This window comes from Hibiscus syriacus, unplaced genomic scaffold (genome assembly GCF_006381635.1).
Source record: "Hibiscus syriacus cultivar Baekdansim isolate YM2019G1 unplaced genomic scaffold, ASM638163v2 tig00110637_pilon, whole genome shotgun sequence".
Lineage (NCBI taxonomy): Eukaryota > Viridiplantae > Streptophyta > Magnoliopsida > Malvales > Malvaceae > Hibiscus > Hibiscus syriacus.
In genome coordinates this window covers 4164436-4180910 of record NW_024062808.1, presented here as the reverse complement: position 1 = coordinate 4180910, position 16475 = coordinate 4164436, and positions in this window count along the sequence as shown.

Below are 16475 nucleotides of genomic sequence, written 5' to 3'. Positions count from 1 at the left end.
ATTTATTGAAATTCTTGTTTGATCCGATTATTCGAATTCTTATCTGACTTTACTGCTTTATAGCTTTGAATACAAACCCCGAACAAAAATTCTGATTCCAAAAACATTAATTTTTTAATAAACTATTCATTTATGGGACAAAGTATATAACTTTTTAAAATTACATTTTTGGTATTTGAACTTAACAAAGTTTATACTTTGGCTAATAAAATTTCAAAATTTTGGTCACTAGCCAAAGTTTATGGTATTATACGCTACCCTCAAAGAAGTATTATTTTGTACTAATCTAGACACTATAATTTAACTACATTTGTTCCATTAGAAACTAGATTAGAATATAAAGAACTCTTTTTAGTTCAACTTGTACAATTTGTGATGAATTTTCTAATTCAATTTTCAAAATTTGTTGTCATGTTTTCTGACCTATCATCAGTCAAAAAATCATATCTTCTATTATATCTATTGAAATCAATCTCTGTTTGTTTTAAAAGAAACTAGGTTGATATAGTAATACAATGGTATAAGAATCACCTTCTAATCATTGTTATAGAAATTTTGATAATTTTCCAAATCTACTGTCAAGATTATAAAATATAGGAAGATTTCATTATTTTGCATCGTTAGCTTATTCACTAATTCTATTAATGTTCTGAATACAAATTTAACCTAAATGCATGAATATCAAAGTCATTTAATATTCAAGAGCCACTTCTTATCATAGTAACTCAATCACTGGGTCATCGCACGCCAATGTTTAGATTTAACATAAATACACCATAACCATGCACTCACCTCGACACTTTAAACAACAACCATAATGTAATCCTTCTGAAAGCTTTATATGAGCTCTCATCCATTCCTTTGTTAATCACTTCACCTCAATTGAACTTGGATGATTCACACACATCAATTACAAAGTAGCTAAAATCAAAGATATATGTTAGAATCCATTCCAACCCATTCCAACCATACGTACAAATATAGGTAATTCTCTAAAAATTCTTTCGATGCTTAATCAAAACTAATTACACTTCATACACTTCAAATTAACATTGAATATCAAAATTTACTAAAACCTAATTTTCTCTCTCTTAGGGTTTCAAGGACCAAACTAGGGGTTTTCACATTTCAATTCCAAATTTAATAATTTTACCATAAAAAAAAAGCTTGGATGTTGGCAAACAACATGAACACTTCAATATCATCAAACCCTTAATTGAAAACCCTAGTAGTCGTATATACCAAGGTGCATTTAATCCTCCATGATAAACATCAAAACAAGCTTGAATAATTTTTCCCTAATTTTCTTCTTCATGGCCTAATCTTGTACATCAACTTATCCATGAAATTCATCTTGATTCAAGCATGGAAAAGCTATATAAACAATTAATCCTTCAAGTCCAAGCCTTAATCCAATTTAATCCATAAACCATAATCTTTCTTTCTTCAAATTCTATAGCTCATACCAGGCAAAACCATAAATTAATGGTACCAAATTGAAGAGAATTCAAAAAAGAAAAAAATTGTATTTCATGACTTCATCAAAATTCCTAACCAAAATGCTTGAAAAAACAAAATAAAGAGTTTTCCCACTTACCTTAGCAACCCATGGAAATGAAGAGAAAAGATGGAGAAAGTCTTGAAATTTCCAAAATAATTAATAAAGTCATTTGTCATCTTTTAAATAAAATGAATTTAAAATTCATTTTATTATAGAATGACCACTTTAACCTTAAAATCCAATGCTCACCACTATGCCACATGTCAAAATCTTCATCCAAGGTCTAATATTAATCCATGGAGTTAGTAGTTACCAACTTTGCCCTTGTAAAATTCCATAATTACAATATTGTCTTTTTCATCTAACGACTTATGTTTAACATGGTAACTCCAATTGTTCATATTAAATCTTTTCATTTTAAAGCATGCAAAAATGATATTTTTGCCTTTGCTTTATCATCTAACAAAATATCACTTATTTTTGAATTGATCCAATTATTCGAATTTTTCTCAAACTTTAACACTTTATATAGCCTTTAACACAAATTCCGTACTAAAAATCCGAGTAACACAAAAAAATCATTATGGGTAAACTATTCATTCACAGGATAAAAATACATAATTTGGGAAAATTACCATTTTGATCCCTATACTTTTCCCAAATTTAAATTTTGGTCACCAAACTTTTAGTTTATTCATTTTGGTCACTAACCAAAATTTTGGGTATTACACTCGTCTTACAGCTATTGATGTTATCGCACGTGACTCGACTAGATCGGTTCTTTGTGATAGTGCATTGGTTTCATCAGGTTACCTAGAAACTGGACTTGCGGAGATCCATGCCCTCAATGAAAAATCATGGTACTACGTGGTTATTGAGTCAGATTCCATGCTCGTTGTCAATTAGGCACTTCGATTAGAGGACGACATATCGACGATGGGCTTCCACATTCAAGGGGCATAAGATATATTAGCAAGTAATAGGAACTTTCATGTTCATTTTATTTCTTGTAATTATAACACAGTGGCCCATAACTTAGCCTAGTGGGCTCTTTGTTATGGGAATTCAATGTCTTTAACTCGTTTGTCTCGAGATAATTATTGTTGATGTATATAACATATTATTCGTTCATAATATAGTTCTTAGGGCACTCTTTTTCCCTTATAGGATATAAAAGAGGTTTTTAACAAGGGACCAGCAAGAATATCAGGGATTGGACTATCAACTGTCCAGAGATCAGAGGCACTACAGGCAGAATACAGTAGACTGGGAGAAACATGGAATTGAAAGGGTACATTCCTACATTGAATAGGCCACCCTTTGCTAGAATTTCATTCAACGAAAAGAATATCTGACAGAACCAGCTGCCCATCCAAGGAGTTGGTGCAGCGCAGCAGGTCGGTTTAATTGATCGGTGCAGTCCCTCGAAACGCATCTTTCTTGGTTACGCAGTACACTGATCTCCACCCACAATTGTGCATTGTGTATCCAGTCACCACATCTTATGTGACGGAGCCATATATCCATCCTACATATGTTGGACCCTGTAAACCATCAAGAGCTCTCACGCTTCCATCAAAGAACACCGTGTAATGATTTTCATATCGGTCATTCGGGTCGATTCCCTCGAACCTTTGTGGGAATTGAACATAACATATCCTCTCACCACCCGTCATGCATAAATCGCATCCCTTCCCTCAGAGCCAATCAATTGTAAACATAGTGATCACGGTCAAGATTGAGGATGAATGGCCCGTTCAACATGGTAGCACTGGTTCGAATCAGGGCATTCATGGCCAACCCGTCCCGAAATATGTGGAGACCCTGTGTTTTTTAAAATGAGACCCCTGCATTATTTATAATAAAAAGCAATTATAAAATATCAAAATTTATCATATTATAATTATTTCTTGTAAAATAAAAAATCCAAACATATAAAATCAAGTTTTTTCACTGGATTTTCTTCATGCTTACGTAAATAATTTGGGTAAACTAAGTATTCAATACCTAAACTATCAGTTTTGAACCGTTTAAGCACTTAAACTTTTAGTTTTGATACGTTTAAGCACCTAAACTTTCAATTTTTTCAAAACTTAACGTTAAATTTTGAATGGGAGGTACTAAAATAAAACAAAAACTAAAGTTTTTAATTGTGAGTACTTTAATGAAACAAAAATTAAAGTTTTTAACCGTGGAGGTACTAAAATGAAACAAACACTAAACTTTTTAGGTATAATTTTGAAAAAATTAAAAGCTTAGGTACTAAAATGAATCAAAACTGATAGTTTAAGTACTACACGTGCAATTTATCCAAATCAATTTTTGAGTTAATAGAATTTTTTTTGAAAGTGTGGCCCTCAAACTTTTAAATTCTTGTGGTATCACAAGCAAGAGAAATTATTTCGTGGTCCCGAGTCACATCATATATGGTCCCAGTGTATTACATCCATCAATTTCAAAATAATTTCTAGATAACATTTCAGTCTTTATTTACATATAGGAAAGAGGTTAAGATTCACTTTGAAAAAAAAAACAAGATGGAAAAATATTATTAGTTAGATCACAGATGACGCGGTTCCACCTGCAACGGGTGATGGGGCTCCAACTCTCTTATTGTGATCATAACCTGGTCATTTCTGGGAGATACATAAACCAACACAGGAAACCATATATCAATTTATGTTGTGTCAATCAAGTTCTCTCCGTCAGCTTCCGCACCTTACACCGATTAGGCATACGGTCTCTTCTGCAGCTCGGGATCATTGAATATGTAGTTATGTTAAGTATGTCATTGTTTACACAATTGGCATAATAGTTCAAGGATATCGCGTCTATTGTTTAGTTAGTAAAGTAAAAATATTGTCATAAGGGAATGTTCAAAGGAGGAAACCTACCTACCCTTTACAATTATCGAACCTAGAGGCTATCACCACACCGTGCCAAAATGTTTTTCATTAAATCAACAATTTCATTCATGAGGGGGATTGTTGGAAAAAAGAGGTGAATTTAATATCTATATTAAATTTAGAGTCCTTTTAAATATTACAAATTAAAAAATATTATTTAATTTGAATATTAGTATGATACTTACTCTTTGAATATATCAATTTGAAAAGGTATTTATTATCGTTTTAACTTTGAATATTAAATATAATTATAGACTTTTAAAAATTTTAAATTAAAATATTATTTGTTTAAGTTTGAATAATAAAAGGAGTGTGTATCTATTTAATATTTTAAATTTAAAATATATTATTATTTGTTTAAATTTAGATATTAAAAGATATTTGGTAGTAAAACTCTCTTGAAAATCCCCTATAAATAGTGAGGAAACTTGTTATGTTTTTCACAACTCAGAATTCAAGAACTTTTCTTATCTTGAAAAAATATTTTCCATCCTTAGAAAATATTCTTTTTCCTCATTAGTTTTTCTGGTGATAGTTGAAGGCAAGGCTAGTTCGTGATCTCTACTGTATGTGCTACTGTAGTTGATCATCTAGTTGTTGTATCCTGAGAGTCATACGACCAAAAGATCTCGAGCACTAAAGAGTGGCTTTGTCTCAAGGAAATTGTGTAGCGACAGGGCTCAACTGATGTTTGAATCCCAAAAGCAGATTTTGTCCAAGGGGGAATGTTTGTGAGTATAGGATATGTATTGAATGATATGTGGAAACTCAATGCTATCACTAGAAAAGCAAAAAACATGAATAAAAATAAAGTTTCTTCTTCCGTTTATATTCTTCAGTCATTTAATTTGTGGCATGATAGGCTTGGACATGTTAATTATGATGCTCTACGGAGATTAATTAACTTAGAACACATTCCTTCCTTCCATATTAATTATAATCATAAATATGAAACATGTGTTGAGGCAAAATTAACAAGGTAATCTTTTCAAACTGTTGAAAGAAATATTTAACCACTTGATTTAATTCACAATGATGTTTGTGACTTGAAATTTGTCCAAACGAGATGAGAGAATAAGTATTTTATTACCTTCATTGTCGATAGCACAAAGTATTGCTATGTGTATCTGCTTAAGAGCAAAAGATGAAGATATAGAGAAATCTAGACTCTATAAGCAAGAAGTCGAAAACCAACTTAATAAAAGATTAATATGGTAAGAAGTGATTGTGGTGATGAATATGTTGAACCATTCGATGAATTATATTCACAACATTGTATTATTCACGAAGTAACACCACCTTATTCTCCTTAATCAAATGAAGTAGTTGAGAAAAGAATGGGACTCCAAAAGAAATTATGAATGTCTTGTTATGCAGTTCTGGGTTATCGCAGAACATGTGGGGGAAGCTGTCCTTTCATCTAATTACCTTTTAAATAAGGTACCCCGGAAATGAAAAAGATAAGACACCATACGAATTATGGAAAGGTAAAAAATCTTCCTAAGAACATTTGAAAATGTGGGGGTTTCCTGCCAAGGTAATGTCCCCATTACCAAAAATAAATAAAACTATGTACTAAAATTGTAGATTGTATTTTCATTGGCTACGCAGAACATAGCAAAGTGAATCGATTTCTTTTGTGTGAATCAAAGAATCCAGAGATTCACAAGAATACGATAATGGAATCAAAGAATGCATCATTCTTTGAAAATATTTTCCCTTATAAATCTAAAAAGTTTGATCAAATTTCAATAAATGAACCTTAGAGACTAATAATGAGGATAGTCCAGATGATCAACAAGAGGCTAGAACTGAAATAAAGCTAAGAATGAGTAAACGAGAAAGGGTTGAAAAATCCTTTGGACAAGACTTCCTAATCTTTATGCTGGAGGCTAAACCTCACACATATAGTGAAGCTATACAATTCTCTGAAGGCACCTTATGGGAGGAAACCAACAAGAGCGAAATAGATTTCGTCATACAAAACCATACATTGGAATTAATTAACCTTCCTCTGGGGATTAAACCACTAAATTCTAAATAGATTTTCACCGAAAAATGAAGCAGATAGAACAACATATAAGTACAAGGACAGGTTAGTAATAAAAGGCTACCAAAAAATGAGGGCTAGACTATTTTGATACATACTTTCCTGTATCAAGAATAACATCCATAAGAATGATATCATCAATTGTTGCTTTGTGAAATCTAAGAGCACATCAAATGGATGTTAAAACAACTTTCTTAAATGGAGACCTTGACGAAGAAATTTACATGGAACAACCTGAGGGTCATGTAGTTCTAGGTCAAGATAGGACAGTTTGTAGGTTGGTGAGGTCTTTGTATGGACTTAAACAAGCACCAAAACAATGGCAATAGCACTTCTATAGTGTCATGATGATAAACAACTTCAAGATAAATGAGTTGTCAAGTGTGTATATGTTAAAACAACAAATATGGGACATGTTATTCTATGCTTATATGTTGATGACGTAGTCATTGCTGGAAGTAACAATTAGATGGTAAAATGTACCAATAACATGTTAAATTCAAGATTTGACATGATAGATATAGGACTGGTCGATACGATTCTTGGAATCAAAATTAAAAGGTAATATGAAGGCCTTATAATAACACAGTCACACTATGTGGACAAGATCCTTGAAAATTTTAACAAGGGTGATAATTGTATAGCCATAACTCCACTAGACTCTTGTACATATTTTTTCTAAAAATCAAGGTGAAAGTGTTCACCAGGTGGAATATGTAAGGGTCATAGGCAGCCTAATGTATCTTATGAGCTATATGAGACTACACATCACTTTTACTGTGAGTAGTTTAAGCAGATTCATGAGCAATCCATGTGAAAATCATTGGAAAACGATAACAAAAATATTGAGATATCTTATATATACTCGTAATATGGTTTGCATTGTTCTAGAGATTCTGTCATTTTAGAAGAATATTATGATACTAGTTGGATATCTAATATTCAAGATACCAAAGGTACAAGTGGATATGTACTCACTTTAGGAGGAGAAGTTGTGTCTTGGAAATATTCAAGAAAAACGATAATAACTAGATCCACAATGGAATTTGAGTTTGTAGCTCTAGAAAATCTCGTGAAGAAGTAGAATAGCTTTGAAACTTTCTTGAGGATATTCCAGAATGGCCAAAACCTATGCCCACAGCATGTATATATTGTGACAACTAAGCAACAATTGCCATAGCACAAAATTTCGTGTATAATGGTAAATCGAGATATATGCGTCGTCGATATAATACCATTAGACAACTAATCTCAAATGGAGTTATCTCTATTTGTTTGTACTATAAAAGGATAACATCGTGGATCCGCTAACCAAAGGGTTAAATCAAGATCAAGTTGAGAAAACATCTAAAGGAATGAGACTAAAGCCCATGAAATTTAAAGGTGTTATCTGAAGGAAAACCATACCTTGCGGACTAGAGATCGCAAGATCTAGGTTCAAAGGGACAACCTAATTTCATAAACCGTGTATAGTTACTATGGGGGTTTATTATCCCTAGTTCATTCTTATGATGTAAATAGTGATTAAAGTGGCATAGGTTAAGCAAAAGATTTTAATGATCGTTATGTGTTGTGGTGAGTCGAGTAATATAAGGCACATATGTGAGAGTGAAGTAGGGTCGCTTCAAAGAGACTATTGGGCATAATTATTTCAAACTCTTGCAGATACATGAAGATGTCCATGGATTTAAGGACATACCCATGAGAACTAAATTCTTGTTAGAGGGGTAGTTATGTGAAGTATGTCATGGTTTACACAAATGGCATAACAGTTCAAGGACATCGCGTCTACTGTTTAGCCAGTAAAGTAAAGATACTGTCACAAGGGAATGTTCAAAGGAGGAAACCTAACTATCCTATGCAACTATCGATCCTAGAGGCTATCACCACATCGTGCCAAAATATTTTTGATTAAATCAACAATTTTATTTATGAAAGGGATTGTTGGGAAAATGGGTGAATTACTTTGATGGATTTAATATCTATATTAAATTTAGAATCCTTTTGAATATTACAAATTAAAAATCATTATTTAATTTGAATATTAGTAAGATACTTACTCTTTGAATATATCAATTTAAAAACGTATTTATTATCATTTTAACTTTGAATATTAAATATAATTATATACTTTTGAAATTTTTAAATTACAATAATATTTGTTTAAGTTTAAATAATAAAATGAGTGTATATCTATTTAATATTTAGAATTTTAAAAGATATTATTATCTGTTTAAATTTAGATACTAAAAGATATTTGGTAGTAAAACTTTCTTGAAAATCCCCTATAAATAGTGAGCAAACATGTTATGTTTTTCACAACTCATAATTCAAGAACTTTTCTTCTCTTGAAAAAATATTTTCTCTCCTTAGAAAATATTTTTTTCCTCAGTTTTTCCGGTTATAGTCGAAGGCAAGGATAGTTCCTGATCTCTATTATCCGTGCTACTGTAGTTGATCATCTAGTTGTTGTATCTTGGGAGACAGACGACCAAAAGATCTCGAGCACTAAAAAATGACCGAAAATATGTCTCAAGGAAAATGTGTAGCTACAAGGCTCAACTGATTTCAATCACAAGATCAAAAAAAATAAAAACAATATTTTATCTTCATTTTTTCTTACTTTTAAAGAATTTAATTTCTTCTTTTATTTTCTTAGGTTTTGCATTTCGTCTCGGATTGTTACTCTGCTTAACATTATTGAAAATTCTTAATATTTACAAAATTATATATTAATCTCGTATAGGAATTTATGCATGCAATGTCTTCTCTAAAATGAGTGTATCTTGAGTTCCCAAAATCAGATTGATGTTATTCAAGAACCGTTTGAAAGCTAAGAGATTCGGTCGTAACTCCAGAAGACATGTCGACAAAATAATTTCAGGATCTCATTCAAAAAGTAGTCGCAAGTTTGTTGCTATTTTGTTATTCTTTTCCAAGGCTTGGTCGTGTGGATCAAATGTAAGCTTTAGTCTATCTTCCTTTGATATGAGCCTTGTGATGCATGTATCATAAGGGAACTTCCTTCTTAAATAAATCGAGTGAAATAAGCAATTTTGAGTGGGTCAAATATTTTTAAAAAAGATTCACTCATTTTTTCAAAATTCATGGAAATAAAATTATCATAATTTAAATTTTGGATTCAAATGTATAAAGTTCCACTACTTAGAAAACATAAAATCGAAGGGTACCGGCTTTAGGTGTTATTGGGGTGCATATCCTTCCCCACGCGTAACCGACTCCTAAACCCTTAAAAATGAATCTTTGGTAAACGCAGACCAATTTATGTCTTAAAAACGATTAAAATTATTTTGAAAGACACATTTTAAGTATTTGACCTATCTAATCCAAAGGTCGATGACGACTCCAAAATTCAAATTAAACAAGAATCCAATTTTTCCTAAAATAAAGTCATAATTGTTTTAAATTCAATTTTTCGTTTAAAAAATGTTATGACAAAATTAAATAGATTTATTGGTTATTAACAAAACCAATTAAATTCCTTAAACAAATAAATTAAATTTTTATCTATGTTATCAATGGAGTGCATAGTGCAATGCTGCAACTTCCGAAATCAAGGGGAAGTGTATTGTAGTCTTGAAGATGACTTCTGGCAAAGAACTCGAGCTGTAGAATATGTTATACATACCTGACATGTGGAAAAACCTTGTTTTTGGGATACTCCTAAGTGATCATGGCTTTATAATGATGTTTGAATCTCAAAAACTAATTTTGTCCAGGGGAATGTTTGTGACAAGAGAATATGTATTGATTGATATGTGGAAACTCAATATTAACTCTGTAAAAGCCAAAAACATGAGCAAGAATAAAGTTTCTTCTTCCGTTTATATGCTTCAGTTATTTAATTTGTGGCATGGTAGGCTTGGACATGTTAATTATGATGCTCTGCATAGATTATTTAATTCACAGTGATGTTTGTGACATGAAATTTGTCCAAACGAGAGGAGAGAATAAGCATTTTATTACCTTCATTAAAGATAGTACAAAGTATTGCTATGTGTATTTGCTTAAGAGAAAATGATGAATATATAGAGAAATTTGGACTCTATAAGAAAGAAATCAAAAACCAACTTAATAAAATGATTAAGATGGTAAGAAGTGATTGTGGTGATAAATATTTTGAATCATTCGGTGAATTTTATTCACAACATGGTATTATTTACAAAGTAACACAACCTTATTCTCCTCAATCAAATGGAGTAGTCAAGCAAAAAAATCAAACTCCAAAAGAAATGATGAATGTCTTGTTAGGCAGTTCTAGGTTATTACAGAACATGTGGGGGGAAGCTGTCCTTTCAGCTAATTACCTTTTAAATAAGGTACCCCAAAAATAAAAAAGATAAGACACCATACGAATTATAGAAAATTCGAAAAACTTCCTATAAACATTTGAAAATGTGGGGTGTCTTGCCAAGGTAATGGCCCATCAGTAAAACAAATGAAACTATGTCCTAAAAGTGTAGATTGTATTTTCATTGGCTATGCAGAACATAGCAATGTGAATCGATTTCTTGTGTGTGAATCAAAGAATCCTGATATTCACAAGAATACGATAATGGAATCAAAGAATACATCATTCTTTGAAAATATTTTCCCTTATAAATCTAAGGAGGTTGATCAAAGTTCAATAAAACAAACCTTAGAGACTAATAATGAGGATAGTCTAGATGATCAACAAAAGGGTGAAAATGAAATAGAGCTAAGAAGGAGTAAAAGAGCAAGGGTTGAAAAATCCTTTGGTCAAAATTCCTAATATTTATGTTGGAGGTTGAAACTCACACATATAGTGAAGCTATACGATCCTTTGAAGGAACTTTATGAAATGAAACCATTTAGAGCGAAATAGATTCCGTCATACAAAACCATACATTCGAATTAGTGGATCTTTCTCTGGGGATTAAACCACTAAATTCTAAATAGATTTTTAACAAAAAAAATGAAAGCAAATGAAACAATTGATAATTACAAGGCCAGATTGGTAATAAAAGGATACCTACAAAATGAGTGCTAGGCTATTTTCATACATATTCTCATGTATCAAGAATAACAACCATAAGAATGATACTAGCAATTGTTTCTTTGTGAAATCTAAAAATACATCAAATGGATGTTAAAACAACTTTCTTAAATGGAGACCTTGACAAAGAAATTTACATAGGACAATCCGAGGGTCATGTAGTTCTAGGTCAAGAAAGGAAAGTTTGTAGGTTGGTGAAGTCTTTGCATGGACTTAAACAAACACCAAAACAATGGCATGAGAACTTGGATAGTGTCATGAAGGTAAACAAGTTCAAGATAAACGAGTGTGTCAAGTGTGTATATGTCAAAAAAACAAACATAGGATATGATATTCTATGCTTATATGTTGATGACATACTCATTATTGGAAGTAACAATGAGATGGTAAAACGTACCAAAGAAATGTTAAATTCAAGATTTGATATGAAAGATATAGGATTGGCTTATACGATTCTTGGCATCCAAGTTAAAAGTTAATATGAACGCCTTATATTAACTTAGTAACACTATGTAGACATGATCCTTGAAAATTTTAACAAGGTTGATAATGGTATAGCCATAACTCCACTAGACTCTTGTTCACATTTTTCTAAAAATCACGGTGAAAGTGTTCACCATGTGGAATATGTAAGGGACATAGGTAGCCTAATTTATCTTATGATATGTACTAGACCAGACATCGCTTTTACTGTGAGTAGCATAAGCAGATTCACGAGCAATCTAGGTGAAAATCATTGGAAAGCGATAACAAGAATATTGAGATATTTTATATATACTCGTTATTACGGTTTGCATTGTTCTAGAGATCTTGTCGTCTTACAAGGATATTTTGATACTAGTTGGATATCTAATATTCAAGATGCCAAAGGTACAAGTGGATATGTACTCACTTTAGTAGGAGAAATTGTGTCTTGGAAATCTTCAAGAAAAACGATAATAACTAGATCCACAATGGGATTTGAGTTTGTAGCTCTAGAAAAATCTGGAGAAGAAGCAGAATGGCTTCGAAACTTTCTTGAGAATATTTCAAAATGGCCAAAACCTATGACCACAGTATGTATATACTGTGACAACTAAGCAACAATTGCTAGAGCACAAAATTTCATGTATAATGGTAAATCGAGATATATACATCGCAAATATAATATCATTAGACAACTAATCTCAAATGAAGTTATTTCTATTGGTTTTGTACAATCAAAGGATAAAAACACGAATTCTCTAACCGAAAATCAATATCAAGTTGAGAAAATATCTAAAGGAATGAGGCTAAACCCTTATGAAATTTAAAGGTGTTATGTGAAGGAAAACCATACCTTGCTGACTAGAGATCCCAAGATCTAGGTTCAAATGGACAACCTAATTCCGTAAACCGTGTATAGTTATTATGGGGGTTTCTTATCCCTAATCCATTCCTATGATGTAAACAATGATTAAAGTGGCATAGGTTAAGAAAAAGATTTTAATGATCATTGTGTACTATGGTGAATCGAGCAACATAAGTCACCTATGTGAGAGTGAAGTAGGGCCGCTTCAAAGAGACTATTGGGCATAGTTCTTTCAAACTCTTTCAGAACCAGGCAGATGTCCATGGCTTTAAGGACATACCCATGAGAACTAAATTCTTTTCATAGGGGTAGTTGTGTGAAGTATGTCATCGTTTATATAAATGACATAACAGTTCAAGGACATCGCGTCTACTATTTACTCAATAAACTAAAGATATTGCCACAATGGAATGTTCAAAGGAGAAAACTTACCTACCCTATGCAACTATCGATCCTAGAGGTTATCACCACATCGTGCCAGAATGTTTCTGAATAAATCAACAATTTCATTCATGAGGCAGATTGTTGGAAAAAGGGGTGAATTACTTTGATGGATTTAATATCTATATTAAATTTACAGTCTTTTTAAATATTACAAATTAAAAAAAATATTATTTAATTTGAATATTAGTAGGATAATTACTCTTTGAATATATCAATTTAAAACGGTATTTATTATCATTTTAACTTTGAATATTAAATATAATTATATACTTTTGAAAATTTTAAATTAAAATAATATTTGTTTAAGCTTGAATAATAGAAGGAGTGTATATATATTTAATATTTTAAATTTTAAAGATATTATTATGTGTTTAAATTCATATATTAAAATATATTTGGTAGTAAAACTCCCTTGAAAATCCCCTATAAATAGTGAGCAAACTTGTTATGTTTTTCACAACTCAGAATTGGAGAACTTTTCTTCTCTTGAAAAAATATTTTCTCTCCTTATAAAATGTTCTTTTTTCTCCTTAGTTTTTCCAGTGATAGTCGAAGGCCATGATAGTTCGTGATCTCTACAATTCGTGCTATTGTAGTTGATCATCTATTTGTTGTATCCTGGGAGACTGACGACCAAAAGATCTCGAGCACTAAAGAGTGGCCAAAAATCTGTCAAGGAAACTGTGTAGCGACAGGGCTCAACTGATTCCGATCACAAGATCAAAAAAAATAAAAACAAGATTTTATCTAACTTTTTATTTTTCTTATTTTTAAAGAATTTAATTTCTTCTTTTATCTTTGGATTGTTACTCTGCTTAACAATATTGAAAATTCGTAATATTTACAAAATTTCGTATTAATCTCGTATAGGAATTTATGCATGCAGTGTCTTCACTGAAATGAGTGTATCTTGAGTTCCCAATATTGGATTGATGCTATTAAAGAACCGTTGAAAAGCTAAGAGTGAGTCAGTCGTAACTCCAGAAGGCATATAGACCAAATAACATCAGGATCTCATTCAAAAAGTAGTCGCAAGTCTGCTGCTATTTTGTTATTCTTTTCCAAGGCTTGGTCGTGTGGATCAATTGTAAGTTTTTGTCCATATTCCTTTGATGTGAGCCTTGTGATGCATGTATCATAAGGGAACTTCCCTCTTAAATAAATCGAGTGAATTAAGCCATTTTGATTGAGTCATGTTACACCCCAGTTAATTTTAATAGTTTATTAAATAAAATTATTTAATTTTAAGGACTAAAGCACAAGTTTCTGAAATTTTTTGGGGCAATTTTGAAAAATATAGGAAGTTTAGGGACCTAACCCTAAATTATCCCATTTCTCTGATATGTTAAAAAATGGAAATTTTGTTGGCTAAGGGGGCTTAAACCCGTGACCCTAGGATCAAGGGTGCCCATGCCTTATCCATCAGGCTAGGCTACTATTTTTTATTAAAAACAATAAACCTTTGTTTTATTTTTAATATAATGGGTTATATACCCATACAAAACCTTTTTTCTTATTCGAGAAACCAACCCCAAATTCCCTACCCCAAATTTCCTACCCCAACTCTAGCTGCCACCTCCCTTCGGCAAATCCATCTAGATCCGGCCGTCTGAGGAGTCGTCGATCGCCTCCATCTAGATCCAGGCCACCGCGAAGTTACCCCAACCAACCACCGACTCTAATTGGTCGCCAATCGTCGTGGAAGAGTCGAAGAAGCACCACAGAAAACCCCCATCGTGCGTTAGTTTTTCATCAATTTCAGCCACATAAAATGTCAACTCGCCTCACCACCTACGCCTTTAGTTTCCTCATCGACGTGCGCTTAAAACTCGACCGGGTTATCACCCATCATCGTCGTTTTTACCGATCACCAGCGCTGGTAAGCTCGATTTTAATTTTTGGTAAAGTGTCACGGTTTTGGTTGATTGTTGAGTTTAATTTTAGCTTGGTAGTGATGTGTAGATGTACTGGAGTAATCGACCGACCGACCTGTCCATTGTTGTTATTGCACGCGCCGTAGGGTACGCACGAGGCTCGTTCCCCATCTCTGGTTTCTTCTAGAACCAATCTAGTCGGTCTGGACCGACCTGAACAATCAACCAGTTCTGAACCGGGTACGTTTGACCTAAACCAAGTTAACCCAACCCGACCCGTTGACTTTGACCCGACCTGTTGACTTTGACCCGACCTGTTGACTTTGACCCGACCTATTAACTTTGACCCGAGTTGACTGTTGACTTTGACCCAAAAAGTCAAAATATCCAAAAAGTCATATTTTATGTTTTTCATCGTCCTAAGTCTGAATCCAAAGTTCGTTTCTCCAAATTCAAGTCCGGTAAGCTTTTTTCAGCATTTTACCTTCCGATTCGATTCATTTTCCGTAATTAAGCCTCGTTTCTGATGTAATTTTTGTTTATATGTATATTAGATAATATTGGACGTTGGATTCAAGTTTGAGAGTGATCAAATGAAGTTTAAATATTCGATCGGTGGAGCATAGAAATCGAGGTAATACATTACTACTTTATGCATGCTTTAAAGAACATGTTGGTATTGGTAAATGCATGACTGAATATCTTTGGTCTCATCTGTATAGTTAATTATTTCTAAACTCGATTCGAATACGATAAAAAGCCAATAAGTGAATATGACTTAGAGGACTCGTATAAGAAATTGGGAGACCGATAGGAATTAAATTACAGTTATGTGATTAAGTGGTAAAGCAATCAAACTCAGGATCTGTAAATTCTGATTTATCTATTTAAAAAAAGGTATTTGGATAAGAAATTATAAAAATATTTCTGTTAGGTAAAATTTTGAAAATACCCTTATGGGAAAATTATGAAAATGCCCTTATATTGTAAAAAGTCAAGAATTATCCCTGGAAGTTAAAAAATAACTCCGAAAAGAAATATTGATCCGATGAAACTAATGATGTACATGGAAAATGATTGGTTTACTTAGAAAAACCTAGAAAACCAATTTTTAACCTCCAAGATGGCAAAAGGCTTAGAATTTTTGGATAAAACCACGTGATAAATAAATTACGAGAATGATTTATACGTTTGAATCAAAGAAAATGACTGAATACCCTTTAACTATAAAATGACCAAAATGCCCCTAGAGGATAAATGACCTAAGAATATCCCCAAGTCATAAAATGATTGAATACATGTTTGTCTCATCGACGATAATTTTGAAAGTGG